Source organism: Rattus rattus, chromosome 3 (assembly GCF_011064425.1).
Source record: "Rattus rattus isolate New Zealand chromosome 3, Rrattus_CSIRO_v1, whole genome shotgun sequence".
NCBI classification, from domain to species: domain Eukaryota; kingdom Metazoa; phylum Chordata; class Mammalia; order Rodentia; family Muridae; genus Rattus; species Rattus rattus.
In genome coordinates this window covers 140,228,244-140,245,470 of record NC_046156.1, presented here as the reverse complement: position 1 = coordinate 140,245,470, position 17,227 = coordinate 140,228,244, and the positions used below count along the sequence as shown (strand labels likewise).

The 17,227-nt window shown below is 37.2% G+C and overlaps 1 pseudogene; it reads left to right on the top strand.

Moving 5' to 3' along the window:
- Window positions 1-11,631: 11,631 nt before the first annotated feature.
- Window positions 11,632-11,698, top strand: LOC116897468 (annotated as a pseudogene).
- Window positions 11,699-17,227: the final 5,529 nt, after the last annotated feature.

Below are 17,227 nucleotides of genomic sequence, written 5' to 3'. Positions count from 1 at the left end.
TATTCCCTTTCCCGGTTTCCGGGCAAACATCCCCCTCCCCCCTCTCCTTCCTTATGGGTGTTCCCCTCCCAACCCTCCCCCCATTGCCGCCCTCCCCCCAACAGTCTAGTTCACTGGGGGTTCAGTCTTAGCAGGACCCAGGGCTTCCCCTTCCACTGGTACTCTTACTAGGATATTCATTGCTACCTATGAGGTCAGAGCCCAGGGTCAGTCCATGTATAGTCTTTAGGTAGTGGCTTAGTCCCTGGAAGCTCTGGTTGCTTGGCATTGTTGTACATATGGGGTCTCGAGCCCCTTCAAGCTCTTCAGTTCTTTCTCTGATTCCTTCAACGGGGTCCTATTCTCAGTTCAGTGGTTTGCTGCTGGCATTCGCCTCTGTATTTGCTGTATTCTGGCTGTGTCTCTCAGGGGATCTACATCCAGCTCCTGTCGGTCTGCACTTCTTTGCTTCATCCATCTTGTCTAATTGGGTGGCTGTATATGTATGGGCCACATGTGGGGCAGGCTCTGAATGGGTGTTCCTTCAGTCTCTGTTTTAATCTTTGCCTCTCTCTTCCCTGCCAAGGGTATTCTTGTTCCCCTTTTAAAGAAGGAGTGAACATTCACATTTTTGATCATCCGTCTTGAGTTTCATTTGTTCTAGGCATCTAGGGTAATTCAAGCATTTGGGCTAATAGCCACTTATCAATGAGTGCATACCATGTATGTCTTTCTGTGATTGGGTTAGCTCACTCAGGATGATATTTTCAGTTCCAACCATTTGCCTCCAATTTCATAAACTTCGTTGTTTTTGATAGCTGAGTAATATTCCATTGTGTAGATGTACCACATTTTCTGTATCCATTCCTCTGTTGAAGGGCATCTGGGTTCTTTCCAGCTTCTGGCTATTATAAATAAGGCTGCAATGAACATAGTGGAGCACGTGTCTTTTTTATATGTTGGGGCATCTTTTGGGTATATGCCCAAGAGAGGTATAGCTGGATCCTCAGGCAGTTCAATGTCCAATTTTCTGAGGATCCTCCAGACTGATTTCCAGAATGGTTGTACCAGTATGCAATCCCACCAACAATGGAGGAGTGTTCCTCTTTCTCCAAATCCTCGCCAGCATCTGCTGTCACCTGAGTTTTTGATCTTAGCCATTCTCACTGGTGTGAGGTGAAATCTCAGGGTTGTTTTGATTTGCATTTCCCTGATGACTAAAGATGTTGAACATTTCTTTAGGTGTTTCTCAGCCATTCGGCATTCCTCAGCTGTGAATTCTTTGTTTAGCTCTGAACCCCATTTTTTAATAGGGTTATTTGTTTCCCTGCGGTCTAACTTCTTGAGTTCTTTGTATATTTTGGATATAAGGCCTCTATCTGTTGTAGGATTGGTAAAGATCTTTTCCCAATCTGTTGGTTGCCGTTTTGTCCTAACCACAGTGTCCTTTGCCTTACAGAAGCTTTGCAGTTTTATGAGATCCCATTTGTAGATTCTTGATCTTAGAGCGTAAGCCATTGGTGTTTTGTTTAGGAAATTTTTTCCAGTGCCCATGTGTTCCAGATGCTTCCCTAGTTTTTCTTCTATTAGTTTGAGTGTGTCTGGTTTGATGTGGAGGTCCTTGATCCACTTGGACTTAAGCTTTGTACAGGGTGATAAGCATGGATCGATCTGCATTCTTTACATGTTGACCTCCAGTTGAACCAGCACCATTTGCTGAAAATGCTATTTTTTCCATTGGATGGTTTTGGCTCCTTTGTCAAAAAATCAAGTGACCATAGGTGTGTGCTTCATTTCTGGGTCTTCAATTCTATTCCATTGGTCTATCTGTCTGTCTCTGTACCAATACCATGCAGTTTTTATCACTATTGCTCTGTAATACTGCTTGGAGTTCAGGGATAGTGATTCCCCTGAAGTCCTTTTATTGTTGAGGATAGCTTTAGCTATCCTGGGTTTTTTGTTATTCCAGATGAATTTGCAAATTGTTCTGTCTAACTCTTTGAAGAATTGGATTGGTATTTTGATGGGGATTGCATTGAATCTGTAGATTGCTTTTGGTAAAATGGCCATTTTTACTATATTAATCCTGCCAATCCATGAGCATGGGAGATCTTTCCATCTTCTGAGGTCTTCTTCAATTTCATTCTTCAGTGTCTTGAAGTTCTTATTGTACAGATCTTTTACTTGCTTGGTTAAAGTCACACCGAGGTACTTTATATTATTTGGGTCTATTATGAAGGGTGTCGTTTCCCTAATTTCTTTCTCGGCTTGTTTCTCTTTTGTATAGAGGAAGGCAACTGATTTATTTGAGTTAATTTTATACCCAGCCACTTTGCTGAAGTTGTTTATCAGCTTTAGTAGTTCTCTGGTGGAACTTTTGGGATCACTTAAATATACTATCATATCATCTGCAAATAGTGATATTTTGACTTCTTCTTTTCCGATCGAGTATTTCCTTCTTAAGAGGTATTTCTCTTTGCTCCTTTTAAAATTCATGTTGTTCTTCAATAATTCATACACACACGCACACACACATACACACACACACACAAACACATGTGTGGATGGTTTTGGCTCCTTTGTCAAAAATCAAGTGACCATAGGTGTGTGTTGCATACAATATGTAAGTACAACTTGATCATTCTGTATAATGCTACTTGTCTGATGTTTTGGGGACTTAATATTTAGTAGTAGATAACAAATTGTTGTGCTCTTCCACTTGGAAGCCTATTTCATGAGTCTCAGTATCCCTTAGTTGCCTATGAGTATTACTGTGGGGCTGAGTCTTCCTAGACCTTTCCCTTCCTTTTCAGCATATCTATTGGGTTTTGTCATGGGAGTGACAATTTATGGGTGTAGAATGACTTCCTTAGGAAACAAAATCTCACAAAAACATCCTGTTCCTTAGGACATTAAACATTTCTTCCCTCCTTTTCCCCAGTGGTCACTGAACCTCAGGTGCGGGAATTGTATTGTAGACGGCTCTACAGATCTGCATTTTGACCGCTTGCATGTGTCTATAATGGCCTCTGTTTCTTGCAAAGAAACGTTAACTTGGTGCAGGGTGAGGACTTCACCTAGCAACAGGTACAATGGCAGATATAAAGGATGCAGTTAGGAATTAGGTGGCTTAGTAAAACATCTCTTGTGGGTTCTCTACCAAAATCCATTATTTCACTAGCTGTATGTGGTTGGCTCATTTTCTTTTTATTTATTTATTTATTTATTTATTTATTTATTTATTTATTTATTATTTATTTATTTTTTATTAACTTGAGTATTTCTTATTTATATTTCGAATGTTGTTCCCTTTCCTGGTTTCCGGGCAAACATCCCCCAACCCCCCCTTCTTTATGGGTGTTCCCCTCCCAACCCTCCCCCCATTGCCGCCCTCCCCCCAACAATCACGTTCACTGGGTGTTCAGTCTTAGCAGGACCCAGGGCTTCCCCTTCCACTGGTACTCTTACTAGGATATTCATTGCTACCTATGAGGTCAGAGCCCAGGGTCAGTCCATGTATAGTCTTTAGGTAGTGGCTTAGTCCCTGGAAGCTCTGGTTGCTTGGCATTGTTGTACATATGGGGTCTCGAGCCCCTTCAAGCTCTTCCAGTTCTTTCTCTGATTCCTTCAACGGGGGTCCTATTCTCAGTTCAGTGGTTTGCTGCTGGCATTCGCCTCTGTATTTGCTGTATTCTGGCTGTGTCTCTCAGGAGCGATCTACAACTGCTCCTGTCGGTCTGCACTTCTTTGCTTCATCCATCTTGTCTAATTGGGTGGCTGTATATGTATGGGCCACATGTGGGGCAGGCTCTGATTGGGTGTTCCTTCTGTCTCTGTTTTAATCTTTGGTTGGCTCATTTTCTGACACCAACTACTACTTTCCTCTTGTTAAGCAGGCGTTAAGTTCAATCAGAGTTGTTGATTATTGTCAAACTATATTTGGCACTACTAAACTCTTAAGGTTATCTACTATTCCTGTCCTACTTAAGGTTTTAATTCATAAGCGTCATGTCATGGCTCAGTAGGATTGCTGACTGCTTCCCTTCTTTATAATCTTGCATGGAGCTTTCTGGTATCATGAGGCTAGTTCTCAGGGTAGAGGCATTTATCTTAGTTTCAACTCAAGGGCCTCTGCAACTTGTGACTGAAATGCATGTCTTCAGCAACAGAAACTTACTGTGATGTTTTGTGTTTAATCTTATGGTCTGAAAAATTCCCACATGTGCTTATATACAACAAAACAGAACAAAACAAAAACAAAACAACTGTCACATGTTCACATTTCCATATCTATTCATCGTTGATGGGCATCTTGGCTGACTGCAGTTTGACTGTGGTATGTATAGGAATAATGAACTGAGCTGTGAATACATCACTGTGGCATGAAGACTAAGATTCCTTCAGATTTCTACAAAGGAATAATATAAATAGAGAATATGGTTGTTCTATTTTTGGTCTTTTAACAACATTCTTGCTGATTTCCAAGGAGAATAGACTAATTTATATTGCCAGTAGCAGTGTACAAGCCATCTTTATTTTCTGAACCCTTAATAGCACTTTTTCCCTTATTTTTGTCTTCAGGATGATAGTCATTCTGACTTAGGTGAAAAAGAAATTCAATATCATTTTAATTTACATATAATTTTAGTAACATGCATATATCAGTGATTTCCTACTTTGTATATTTAGTTCCCAGCTGCTTCTTGTTTCTGCTAAAGATTCTATCCTTGTTTACCTTGAATTGTCTGTTGTGAGTGGTTTCTATGTTCAATAATATCAGACATAAACCAAGAATATACCCATAATCCAACCCATTTCTTTTGTCATTGTCTTTCTGTTCCATATGCTAAGTTGAGCTAGTGTGATTTGTAGATTTATACTAAGCTTGTAAGTTCATTCTTTACCTCTCTGTTTCCATGGCTGTGTGGTCCACTATCATAAAAGAAACAGGAATAATTTAAATCATTGAAAATTAAAACAATAATACATATCATTTTTCTCATGATCAAAATCTGATATGATGATAATTTGAAATCTAGTGCTAGAGGATTTCTTAATTTTGAGAAGCCTGAGTAAAGAAGCAAAATTTTATCTCAACAAAAACAGCAGAATGTGGCTTGGTAAATTTTAATTAAGTGAAAGTAAGAATCTTGAAACTGGTGAATAGTTATGAAAAATGATCATTTCTTTTTCTACTAAGTCCCTTCTTTTGCTTCATGGAATGATCAAGTTCTGGAAATTCTGTACCCTTAAACCCACTCACCACAGGTTTTATGATTTTAGCATTCTCTTCTTTGAATATGGTTACCATTTGAAGAGTTTTTCCAAAATTTTTCTTTCATTCACGCTTTCCCTTCCATTCAACTGCTTTCGGTTTACAACTTGGTTAATACTGACTAATTATAGCAATTAATTGAGAAGACCTACTAAATATTATCATGCAGTTTGTCTATTGGTTGGTTAATGACTTTATAAAGCAAAAACCCCTAAAAGTAAAAGATTTAGGTTTTCTTTATTCTCTACACACAAATCCACAGACAACACATATAGAAGACTCAATAAATATTTGTAAGATACATCTTTCATAATGGTTTTATTTTTCCACCACTTTCAATACTTTTGACATTAATAAATATGTAGAACTTATCATGAATAAAGTCTGACCATTTCATTAATGAAAAATAAGAAGCACCATTATTGTATAGCATCAAAGTGTTACGATATATTGGTGTCATCTGTTTACTAGGTTAAAACTTATATTCCATTTGTAAACTACTAAAGCTAATAGAAGTGAAAATTTTAAATAAGAGCCAGTTAGTTTTCTATTTTTCTAATATTAAGTGGGTAAAGTTTAAAAAGTTTTTTTACTTATTTTAAAATAATTTGAGTTCAAGGGCAGACTCTTGTATATAACATGCTTTACTGCAGTATGCCCTATATTTTCTGCTTTTATGCTCTCTATTTTTTATAGCTTTTAAAATAGAAATAGATAAAATAAATATCACTGAATGGTGTATTAGTTGGTGTAATTAATAACAAAATATGGAGCGAAAGCTATAATCTTTTTCATAAGAACAAATGCAAAGATCTTTTAACTTTTATTATTAATTATAATAAAATGTTTTTACTTTTATTGCAATACAGAATTTTGAACTCACTAAAATTTGGAAACACATGTAAGATTTTTTCATTTATTTATTAACTTAATAAATAAGAAATATTTATTTAATCTGAGGCACAATTTTTCTGTGTATCCCTGACTAGAATGGGACTTGCTATGTGACAAGGCTGGTCCTAAAGTCATAGAAATCACCTCTGTCTGCCTACCTGTTGGTAGACTTAAAGATGTATCTCACTGAGTCTTAGATTTTCTTCTTGAAACTTTTTATTTATGGAGCGATCATTTTTCAGGATTAAAAATATTTAAATTAATAACAATTCTATTATTACAAGAATTGAGGTGTCTATGTGCTTGATTTTCACTTGTCTGTGAAAGATACAGGAGGAGAAAGTCCCACATAAACCAGGATACCTTGAGTGCAATTGTTATATTTTATTTTTCATTCTAACATACTATTTCCCTTTGCATTTTAAGCTCGGTAAACAACAAAACCACACAGCTGACATCAGTGGGTCTCTTTTCAGTATACAAAACATTATTATCACTAGTGAAGGAAAGATTTCTAATTAGAGTTATGAAATTTAAAACCAAGAAAATTGTGATTTCTTTTCCCACATCCTTGTTTCTTTACCATCGTTACATGACTTACTTGAATTTTTCTTCTCTATTTAATTTTAACTACATTCTATGATCCCCTATATATCAGTTACTGACCCCCTTAACATAAATAGCTTAAAATACATGCTCTACAAGTTAAAAAACAAAGCAACATATTTGAAATTTGGACCCATATATTATAAAAGATCACTGTGTTTAAGGTTTCCACTTTCCCTGTTTTTATGCCTGAACTTGTCATTTAAATTCCTCATCATGGCCATTCTGATGGGGGTATGTTGGAATATTAAACTAGTTTTAATCTGAATTCTCTCTATGGTTAATGAAATTTTTATATGTGTCTTCTTTTTAAAGTATTTTTATTTTTATGTTACGAATTCTCTGTTCAAACAATTCCAACAAACAGAGCTCCCAGGGACTAAACCACCATCCAAAGAATACACATGGACAAACCCATGGCTCCAGCTGCATATGCAGAGGCTGGCCTTGTTGAGCACCAACGGGAGGAGAAGCCCTTGGTCTTGCCAAGGCTTGATGCCCCAGTGTGAGGGAATGTCAGGGTTGGGAAGCAGAAAGGGATGGGTGGTTGGGTGGAGGACCACCCTCATAGGAGCATGGGGAGGGGTATGGGATAAGGGAATTACAGACCAGAAATCAGGAAAGGGGATAGCATTTGAAATGTAAATTTAAAAAAATCCAATTGAAAAAAAGAATTCTCTGTTCAGGTCTGTCATTAACTTTAAAATTGGTTTTGGATTTCCCAGTATTTGGAGTTCTTTGTATATTGTATATACTAATCTTCTGATGGATGAATTGGGCAAACATTTTTTTTCCTATTTTGGGGGGCTTCCTCTTCACTCGGTGGACAATTTCCTTTGCTATACACAAGATGTTCCATTTCCTGAGATCGCATTTGTCAATTGTTGGATTTTACTTCTTGTACTACTAGAGTCACATTCAGAAAATATCTTCCTTTGTAAACAACTCTTCTCCCAGAAGGCATCATTTACTTTATAAATATCTCAGAACAAGACGGAGGGTAACTCCTCAAAGTTTAGAGCAATGAGTTTTTACTTTCTACTATACTTTCATTAGATCAGAAACATAAGTATAGCTCAGATCAATATTTCTGACTTAATATCTTGAATAAAGATGCAGCAAACGTCATCAGAATTTCCAACCCCACCTGTTCCACAGGCAGGAAGGAGATTTACACCTATACTTAGCTTTTTTGATTTCTTTTCTCTAGCTCTGTTCTGTACCATATGTCTTGTTCCTAGGTTGCTTCTCATGATGGGACAGTTAAACAGGTAAGGGACTCACTGCGATGCTGGATGAACATCGAAGGAAGAAATGATAATGTTATTTTTAACTTAATCTTGGAGGTGTGTTTCTGTCATTTGAGCATATTTTGATTATCACTCTGTACCCTGCTGCAGGATAGGGAATAATTAAACAGAATTATGATCACTAGAAGCAGGGAAAAATGGGGAGATTGTTTGAAGATCAGCTGCTATAGACCAAAAGGAGAAAATAAAAGACATAAAAGAAAGTAGAAATAGATATAACTTTATGTCAGAGGTATGGAGATAAATATGTCCTCTTCTGTACCCAAGTAAATATGCCAAAGTCATAATTCCCATGTAGTGGAATCTAGAGACGTGGTGTGAAATAAGAGATAAAGGGTAAATGATGTCAAAGAAAAGACACTTGGTCAGTATTATTTGCACCCTAGGAATAAGAGGAGGCAAAGGAATCCTGAAGGCACAGAAAGACCAGTTCTGTTTGACAAGCGAGTACTCTGTGAACATTTGCTGCCTTTATTTAAGGGTCTCAGTCTACAGATTGTAGAAAAGTTATTTCTGTCATATCAACAACTAAACTTGGAAAATTTTCATATCCCCCTTTGTGCATTAACGTAATGGGACATCATAGAGTAAAAAAAGAAAGAAAGAAAAGGTGAACAGCCATAGCAACTGAGTGTTAGATACAATGGGCTTGAAGTACAATATCTATTTCTACATTTTTGAAATTATACATTTTTCATATAATGACACAGAAGATTCTTAACAAAACTTTGGAATTTTTTCAAATTATTTCCTAGGTGCCTTTGTGTGTGTGTGTGTGTGTGTGTGTGTGTGTGTGTGTGTGTGTGTGTGTGTATGTGTGTATGGTCTAATATTCTACTAAATTTACATTGTCTTATATAAATTTACTATTTTTTCCAGTTCTTTTTTCCCTAAAGCTTGCTCACTCTTCTCTGGGAGAAAATGGTCTAAACAATCTCTCAACTTAATAAAACTTTCTCTGCAGGTGTTAAATTCAATGGATATATTAGTTAGAATTTAATTATAAACAACAGGGTACTTTTGAAATCGAGATGTTAAGTCTATGTGACATTTCATCATTTAATTAATTTTCAATGGATAAAATGTCACTAATTTTAAACATTATAAAATCTCCAAACATTCTCTTTGAACATTTTAAGCACTTTGATTTCCCTTAGATATCAGTGTTTTTTAGCTTATTGAAAGCTGTACAATGCATAACTCTGCTAAATAGGAGGTCAAGCTCTAAAAGCTTGTGGACATGTTTTAATGTTTCCTGCTAACAAGATTAAATTAGAGAATGTTATAGAATGTTTAAACTTACCTCATTTGTTTTTATAGTAGATCTATTTTTCTTATTTACAGTATATTCTTTACAGTATATTATAAAACCACACCAGATCTCTCGGTATCTCAGACAATTCAGTTCTAACCTTTCTTTTAATCACACTACAATGAACATGGACCATTTTGTTTCCCTAACTCCTAAACACATATATTCTAGAATCATGACACTAATTTGAATTTTTTATAAATTCTACCTATCTCTCTTCAGTGTATACCATGTCAAATGCATTCTAAAAGTGTTCCATTGAGTAATTTTTTGTCATGTAACATCATATACTATGCCTGTACAACCTGAATGGAACAAAACACCAATTATGGTCTCTTGTTTCCAAGGAAATTAATATATTTTTAGATGGGGTAGTCAACAAAACACTTTTATATTAAACACTATAGATGGAAAAGGCATTAAAACAGTTATTTTCTATAAGTTTTATTTGTTCATAAACCAGAAACAAACATTTATTGTCAGCATTTGGAACATATGTTCATATATATTCTCTGATTTCTAATGGGTGATTAGGAAGGAGGTTTGCTTCCACCAGCACCATCAGAAAATCACAATTAATAAATTGCTAAGTGTGAGCATGCATGTGTCTAGTATGTTGAGTCTTAACTACCTGGAGACCCCCCAAGTGAGATACAAGAACAGAGTTCGATGCAAATGTAAGAGTTTTATTTTTCCAGTGCATCAACTTGACCCTCAATCAGCCCCTCATGGTAAGTCACTAGAAGGTGACCCATTGGCTATTATAAGCAGTTTTTATACTTTTTAGGGGTACAGATTACATCAGCAAGGTTACAGTTTAAACATATTGGATAAGCATTTTGACCTTTGAATCTATTAGCTGGCAAGCATATGACATGCATTCAAACTCTATATTTTACCACAGGACCAGGTGACCATCAGTCAGTATATTCTGTGGTTTTTTTAAGAATGTTCCTGCTTCTCCATAGAACTGTGGGTAGAGAATGGAACTTGGCCTAGCCTTGACCTGAGGCAGGAAGCTGGTACTTGGCCTAGTCTTGACCTGAGGCAGTGCGTGTAAGGCTGGTGAAAGCCCCTAGGTTCCTTCAGTTTGCCCCCACCAGCACCACCAAAAAATCACAATTAACAAATTCTTTTCTAAGTGTGAGCATGAGTATGTCTAATATGTTCAAGTGTCTGAGTATGTCTCCCATATTGAAGCCACAGAACAACCTCAAGTGTCAGGTCTTGTCCTCTAGCCTGGTTAAAACAGAGGGTCTTATTAGTCCACTATTGTATATATCAAGTTAGCTGGCCTGTTTGCTTCCAGGGATTTTCCCGTCTATTTCTCCCATCTTGAAGTAGTTATGTTAGGATTTCTGATTTGTGTGTCTAGTCCAGCCTGGCCATGGAAGAGATAGTATCACATAGTTCCTATCCCTGGAACAGAACCAACAAGGCATGTACTTACACAAATGTCAATATGCTGTGGACATGAGGTTTGCTGTGTAAAATATATATACTTCATGATTCTCCTTCAGGAAATATTCTTCCTGCCAAGGTTAATGACTCTATGATAATTAGAAGCAGAATTAGTCCAAGAGGCAAGGGTGTGTCTATGTCTTATCAAAATGTTCCTTCAGGACAGCCTCTTAAGGCTTTGGGAAAGAACTCTGAAAACATGAGTTCAAGAATTTGTAATTTCTCAAACATGCAAAATATAAGGATATGACATGAATTTTATAAGAAGCTTCATAGATCTAAAGGAACAGAGGAAACTGCACTAGGAGCCAGCTTCTCAGAAATATATTAAGGAAGAAGATAAAGATATTTAGGGAGTGATGATGGAATGAATGCAAGACACACTCTTCCCAGCTAAGTTTTTTGTTTTTGTTTACAGAGGCGGGCAGATTGCTTAGGTCAAGGTTAGCCTGGGACAGAGGGAGTGTAGGTCCAGGCCCAGGTGTGGTAGGAATGATAATTTCAAGATAGGGTTCCACCTACTTTCGTCTTTGCTTACCCAAGGGAGGCAGATGTCTGAATTCTGTTGCAATGTTAAAAAATATGCTTGTTGTCTTCTAAGAATAAAGGGTCTAAATTCATGAAATGCTGATTCATGGGATGGACAAGAGGGAACCTGGAGTAAATGACCAAATTGATATGTAAATAAAAGATGGGACTTTTGGTCTACATGAAATGAGCTAGCAGAGAACAATAGCATTCTGGCTTTTAGAATTTTTTTCTAGCAAGAACTGAGCTGTCTAGAGATTTCTGTAAGGTGAACACAGCTCTTTTAGAATTTTTTTTCTAACAGGATTTCTGATTTGGGTCAGAAAATCCACAGACAGAGCTCTTTTAGAATTTTCATAGTTCTTTTGACATTTTTCCTAAGAGGATTTCTAACCTTGGTCAGAAATACTAAGAATTGCTTGGAGAATTATCACAGCTTGTAGAATTTTTCTAGCAGCTACCTATAGAGCTGCTAGGAGAGCCTACATATCTCTTTTAGGATTTTTTCTAGAAAATCCAAGAAATTTTTTATAGCAGCTTTCCTACTTTATTTTATCAACACATAATAGTAAGTAATAAATATAAAGTACTAACAGTTCAATAAAAGAAGTAGATCTGAATGCTAATTGGAATAATATGCACACTCCAAGTACTGGAGAGCAATAAGTCCTAGTGAAGAGTTTTGAAATCCTTTCTATGCCCATTCATATCTGTAAGTTCAATATTTATGACTTTCTCTGCTGAAGTTCCTTGTTCAATGTTTCCCAAAGCCCCCTGTGATTATGGCTTGATGTCTTATTAGCTTTTCTATTTCTGCGATAAAACACCAGAACAAGATAAAATTAAAGGAGAAAATATTTTATTTCATATTAAAATTTGTTTTTTATTATGTAAAAATAATCTCTTATGTACTGTGTGAAAACATCACCCATCAATAAAAAGATGATAGCTTTTTAGCTAAAGCAGGAAATAGAAGATGGAACATCCAGTAGAGAGAGGATTCTGGGAGAGAGTCAGGCAAAGGGCAGATCTGCCTTGAACTCTGAGGAAGTGCAACACATGAAACTGAGGAGAGGTAACCAACCATGTAACAGACATAGAATAGAACAAGTGTTACAGGCTACTTTAGGAATGAGCCAAAGCTTATGGCCTAGGCTTTTATTCATAAATAATTAAACTTCAGAGTCATTGTTTCGGGAACAAAAAGGACTGGAAGAACAGCTGTGGCTACAAACAGCAACCTAAGAGGGGCCATGTTTTTCTAACATAGGCCCAGGAAAGCTTAGAAAGCCAGGCAAGATAGCCAGGGATGAAAAGGTGGGAAATACACATTTCCCAGAGCTGAACGGTTTCCTAGCCAGACTGGAGCTTATATCCCTTTAAGAAAGAGCAATCAGAGACCCATAGCCTCAAAAAATACCCCACAGGTGACATCCTTTCCAGAGCTGGGGCAGATGGGCTCAGCTCCCAGCTGGTTTCCTGAGGATATGAGTCTCGCCTACCACAGAAGGACACACAGCAACTCCAGCCCAGAACCAGCTTTGGCAGCATCTAGATCAAGACTCCAACAGGGCAGAGTTAGTTGCCACAGTCACAAAGGACCTGAGGGGCTTTCACCAGCCTTATACCCACCCTGCCAGGGCAAGGCTAGGCCAGGTTCCAGCTTCCCACCTCCGGTCAAGGCTAGGCCTAGTCCCATTCTCTACCCACAGTTCTCCGGAGGAGCAGGAACATTGTTGAAAAACTGCAGAATGTACTGACTAATAGTCGCCTGACCCTCTGGTCCCAGATAGAGTTCGAATTCATGTCATATGCTTGCTAGTCATTATGCTTAGCCAATAAGTTTAAACTGTAACCTTACTGATGTAACCTGTACCCCTAAAAGTATAAAACTGCTTCTTATAGCCATTCGGGGATGCCTTCTAGTCACTTGCCATGAGGGACTGATTGAGGGTCAACTTCAACATACTGGAAAAGAGACCTCTATACCTTTGAAAGCTGCTTGTCTGTACTTACTGTGTACTCTGGTCTCTGAAGGAGTTGAAGATTAGGTAATTATAGTCTCACAATTAAGCTTAAATAGCTTAGAATTTGATAAAATTTTCTTTCTAAAGTGTAAGTAGATATTCTTAGGTTCACAGATGCAAGTTTTGATAGAAATGATTTATATACAGAACTCACTAACATAAGATAGATAGTAGAGTACTTTCTCCAAATTTCCCAAATGTATATGGACTGGACATTGTGAAATTCTTTTCTGATAGTTTTCATAACTTTTCTTATTGCATATAGTTCATTTGTGTTATAATTAAAGGAGGAGATGTAGAGTGATCTCTTACATTCTGTGTGGAAGCATCACCTGACAATAAAAAGCTGATGGCCTATTAGCTGAGATAGGAAATAGAATGTAGGACAACTGCAAGGAGAGACGATGCTGAAATAGAGTCAGGCATGCAGAAGATTCATTCTGAACTCTGAGGAAGTCAGACACACGAAACTGAGGAGAGATAACCGACCATGTGATAGATATAAAATAGAATAAACAGATTATATAAGTTATAAGCTATTTGAGGAATGAACCAAAGCTTATGGCCTACACATTTATTCGTAAATAATTAAGTTTCAGGAGTTGCTATTTCAGGAATACAGAGGCTGGGTAGCTTGTGACTACACATTATTCAGACAAACCAGGTGACGAAGTCAAGCAGGAAACTGAAAGAAGGAATTGATGTAGAAGCCAAGAAAAATTGATGCTTTCTAGTTTATAGGAGCGGGTCCATCATCCCTGGAATGGTATTTTCCATAATGTTCTGGGCAGTCTTACATCAGGCACTAATTTCAATCTTTTAGACACATTTTCTCAGCTGAGAGTCTTGCTTTTCAAATGCTTCTACCTTATGTCAAGTTGACAGGGAGCACTTGATCCTCAGAGAAACTTTATTAAGAGATGATGCTACTGTTCAAAGATAAACATAGTCAAAGGCTTTTGTGATGGGGACTTTCCTCAAAGAAGATAATGGGAGGTTAACAGACTCTTTCTCTCTTTGCAGCTCATGAGTTGAAATATTTTCATTTAACCTTCACTTCCCCATTATGTGCATCAGTGTAATCAATTGACCATAGACTAGAACTTATCAAGCTCTGAGCCATAGCTTTTTATATGTTGATGGTTGTAGGATATTTTTAAAAATAGAAATTGAATGATAACTAAAATAGAAACTCACACCAGAAATGGGCTATTGTTATGATTCACTGTATGGAGAAATTGTAACTGCCTTTTGGAAGTTGTCCTGGAATAGCCTCTTTTGCATTCCTTTTGTGATGTGTATATATATATATATATATATATATATATATATATATATATATATATATATATATATAATTGCTAAATTATAAAGAAAAGTCACATTAAAAAAGCAAATCTAAATTGTATATTAAGTATATAAAACAACTGTGCTTTTTTAATATCCTTCTTAACATCATTAGCACTAAAGTATACAATTAAGAAACAATTCAAATTGTATAAAATAATATAATATGTTTAAAATAAAATAATGTTTTAACAAATAGAGGAATTGGGGATAGATTGATGGTTCTCTGGTTAAGAGCTCTTCCTTCTCTTCCCAAGTACTTACATTTTCTTCTCAGTACTCACATGGCAGCTTATAAACACCTGTAACTCCAGATCCAGGAGATGATCATCTGGCCTCAAAGGACACCCAAACAGATTTAACTATATAGAAAGACACAAACATAAACATAAATAAAAATATAAAGCAAAGAGACAGGAATCAGCAGCAGATGGTTGAGGTCCATTTTAATGTCTTATCAAAAGAGCATAAAGGAGGCACACAGCCTATATACGATAAGGAACCTGCTTAGTGAGTATCCTTCTCACTGTTCAGTTTCATTTCCCATCATTGAGATATAGACAACCAACAGCAACTTTAGGTTGAAAGGATCTATTTGAAATATATACATAGATCCTAATCATGGTTCTGCACTGAGGGACCCCGATCAAAATCAAGTAAAGCAGGAGCATGGACTTAGGAACTGTAGCAGAACCAAGAATGAAAACTACTTAATCTCCATGGCTTCTTCTGCTTACCTTTTGTTATTGTTGTTATGTGCTTAATTGATTGTCTTGAGACAAGGTCTCACTAGGTAGTCATGAATGTCATGGAACCCTTGGCTATGCTAACCTTGAGTATACTTACCTTCTATCTCTTGAGTGCCGGGATTAAAGGCATGTGCCATCATTGCTAGCTTTCTATTTGCTTTTGTTTCACACTGGACAGAGCCTAGTATAGCAAGGTCCACAATGGTTTCAATCCTCCCATATGAACCATAAATAAAGAAAATGTCCCACTTGCTGGTCTACAGGCCAATCTGAAGGAAGCTGTTCTCATTTGTGGCTCCTTCCTCCAGATGACTATAGTCTATATCCAAGCAACAAACCTAACTAGCACACTGCCCATTGTCTTGAAATTCATTTTCTTTCTTTTAAATAAAAAAGCAAAACAAATAAAATCAAATAAACAGAAAACATACCTTTTGCACAGATTCCATCAGACTATACCTTTCACATTGATAGACATTCAGTGTTTCTAAGACGCTGGACACCTTTGCCACTCTCTTTCTTCTCAGTGCTGGGGTTCAAGTTGTGAGTATCACTGTTATAATTATAATAAAACAAAACAAAGCAAGCAAGCAAGCAAGCAAGCAAACAAACAAAAACCTTTCATAGTTGGTTTCGAAGAAGATTTTAGATCTGTTTAGAGAAATCTTGAGGAAAGACCTCGAACTTTATAATAAGCATCTGAGGGATGATTCTGGTGGCAGCTCAGTTAAATTGATGCCGATGGTGGTGGCATGCATGTTGGGGACAAGTTGTGCATCCACATCCTTCATTTCTCTTCTCGGGGTGTCCAGATACCACTTTACACCAGGCCGGAAGGTTGAAATGGAATCTGGAACTGGTAGGGTTTTCAGGTTTCTGGTCCAACCAGGAGTGAGTCCAGAGGAGTATACAGGGGTGGGAGAGAGTACAGAGGTGGGGGAGAATACATGGGTGGGGGAGAGAAAGCCTTCTAGAATTTTAGTGTTAAAGCTCTTTTAAATGATACTTAATGAAAGAGCTCTCTTTGATGACCTTTAATAAAACCTTGAATAAAGTGTGCGTATACTTTATCCATGTGACCAATGGCTATATATGAACCTAAGAGAGTGGGAGGAGTTTTAGGGTGAATGTAAAATCATTGGCTAGAGCTTAAAGGAATCTGAATGCTTCATTTGTATGGATGGGAACTCCGGGAATCCCAGGTTCTTGCTGAGTAGGTTCTTTTGGGAAAGAGGAAGTTAATCATTTACATTTACCAAGGACTACGTGACATTCCTCATGTAAAACATTGGGTGTCAGACTCCCCAGATCAGACAGATAAAGGAAGCCACACTAACAAACTGGAGTCTCCCTTTGAGCTGAGATCAGGAGGAACTATCCAGACATGATAGACTACAATCTTAGTGAGGTGCAACAAATGAGGTTTTGGGCAGACATGTACTGGAGGCCACTTTGCTATACCATGACAAAGCAGCTGGCTGCATTCTGTCCATACCCTTATACTTGTTTTGGAGAACAGTCTTACAAGTGGTCAACTAGCTCAGGTGACAGAGGAACTATCAAGGCAGCGAAGTACGCAGGTTTATGGCAAGACTATTAGCCTGTGTTTTGCCATATTTATAGTGAATTGGGATAGGGGATATAAAAAGTTATGGCCACGTTACAGCTTGGTTAGAAAACGAGCAAATGAACTATGTTAACTCTGACTTAAAGAAGCCAACTGCTAATGGCAGGGATAC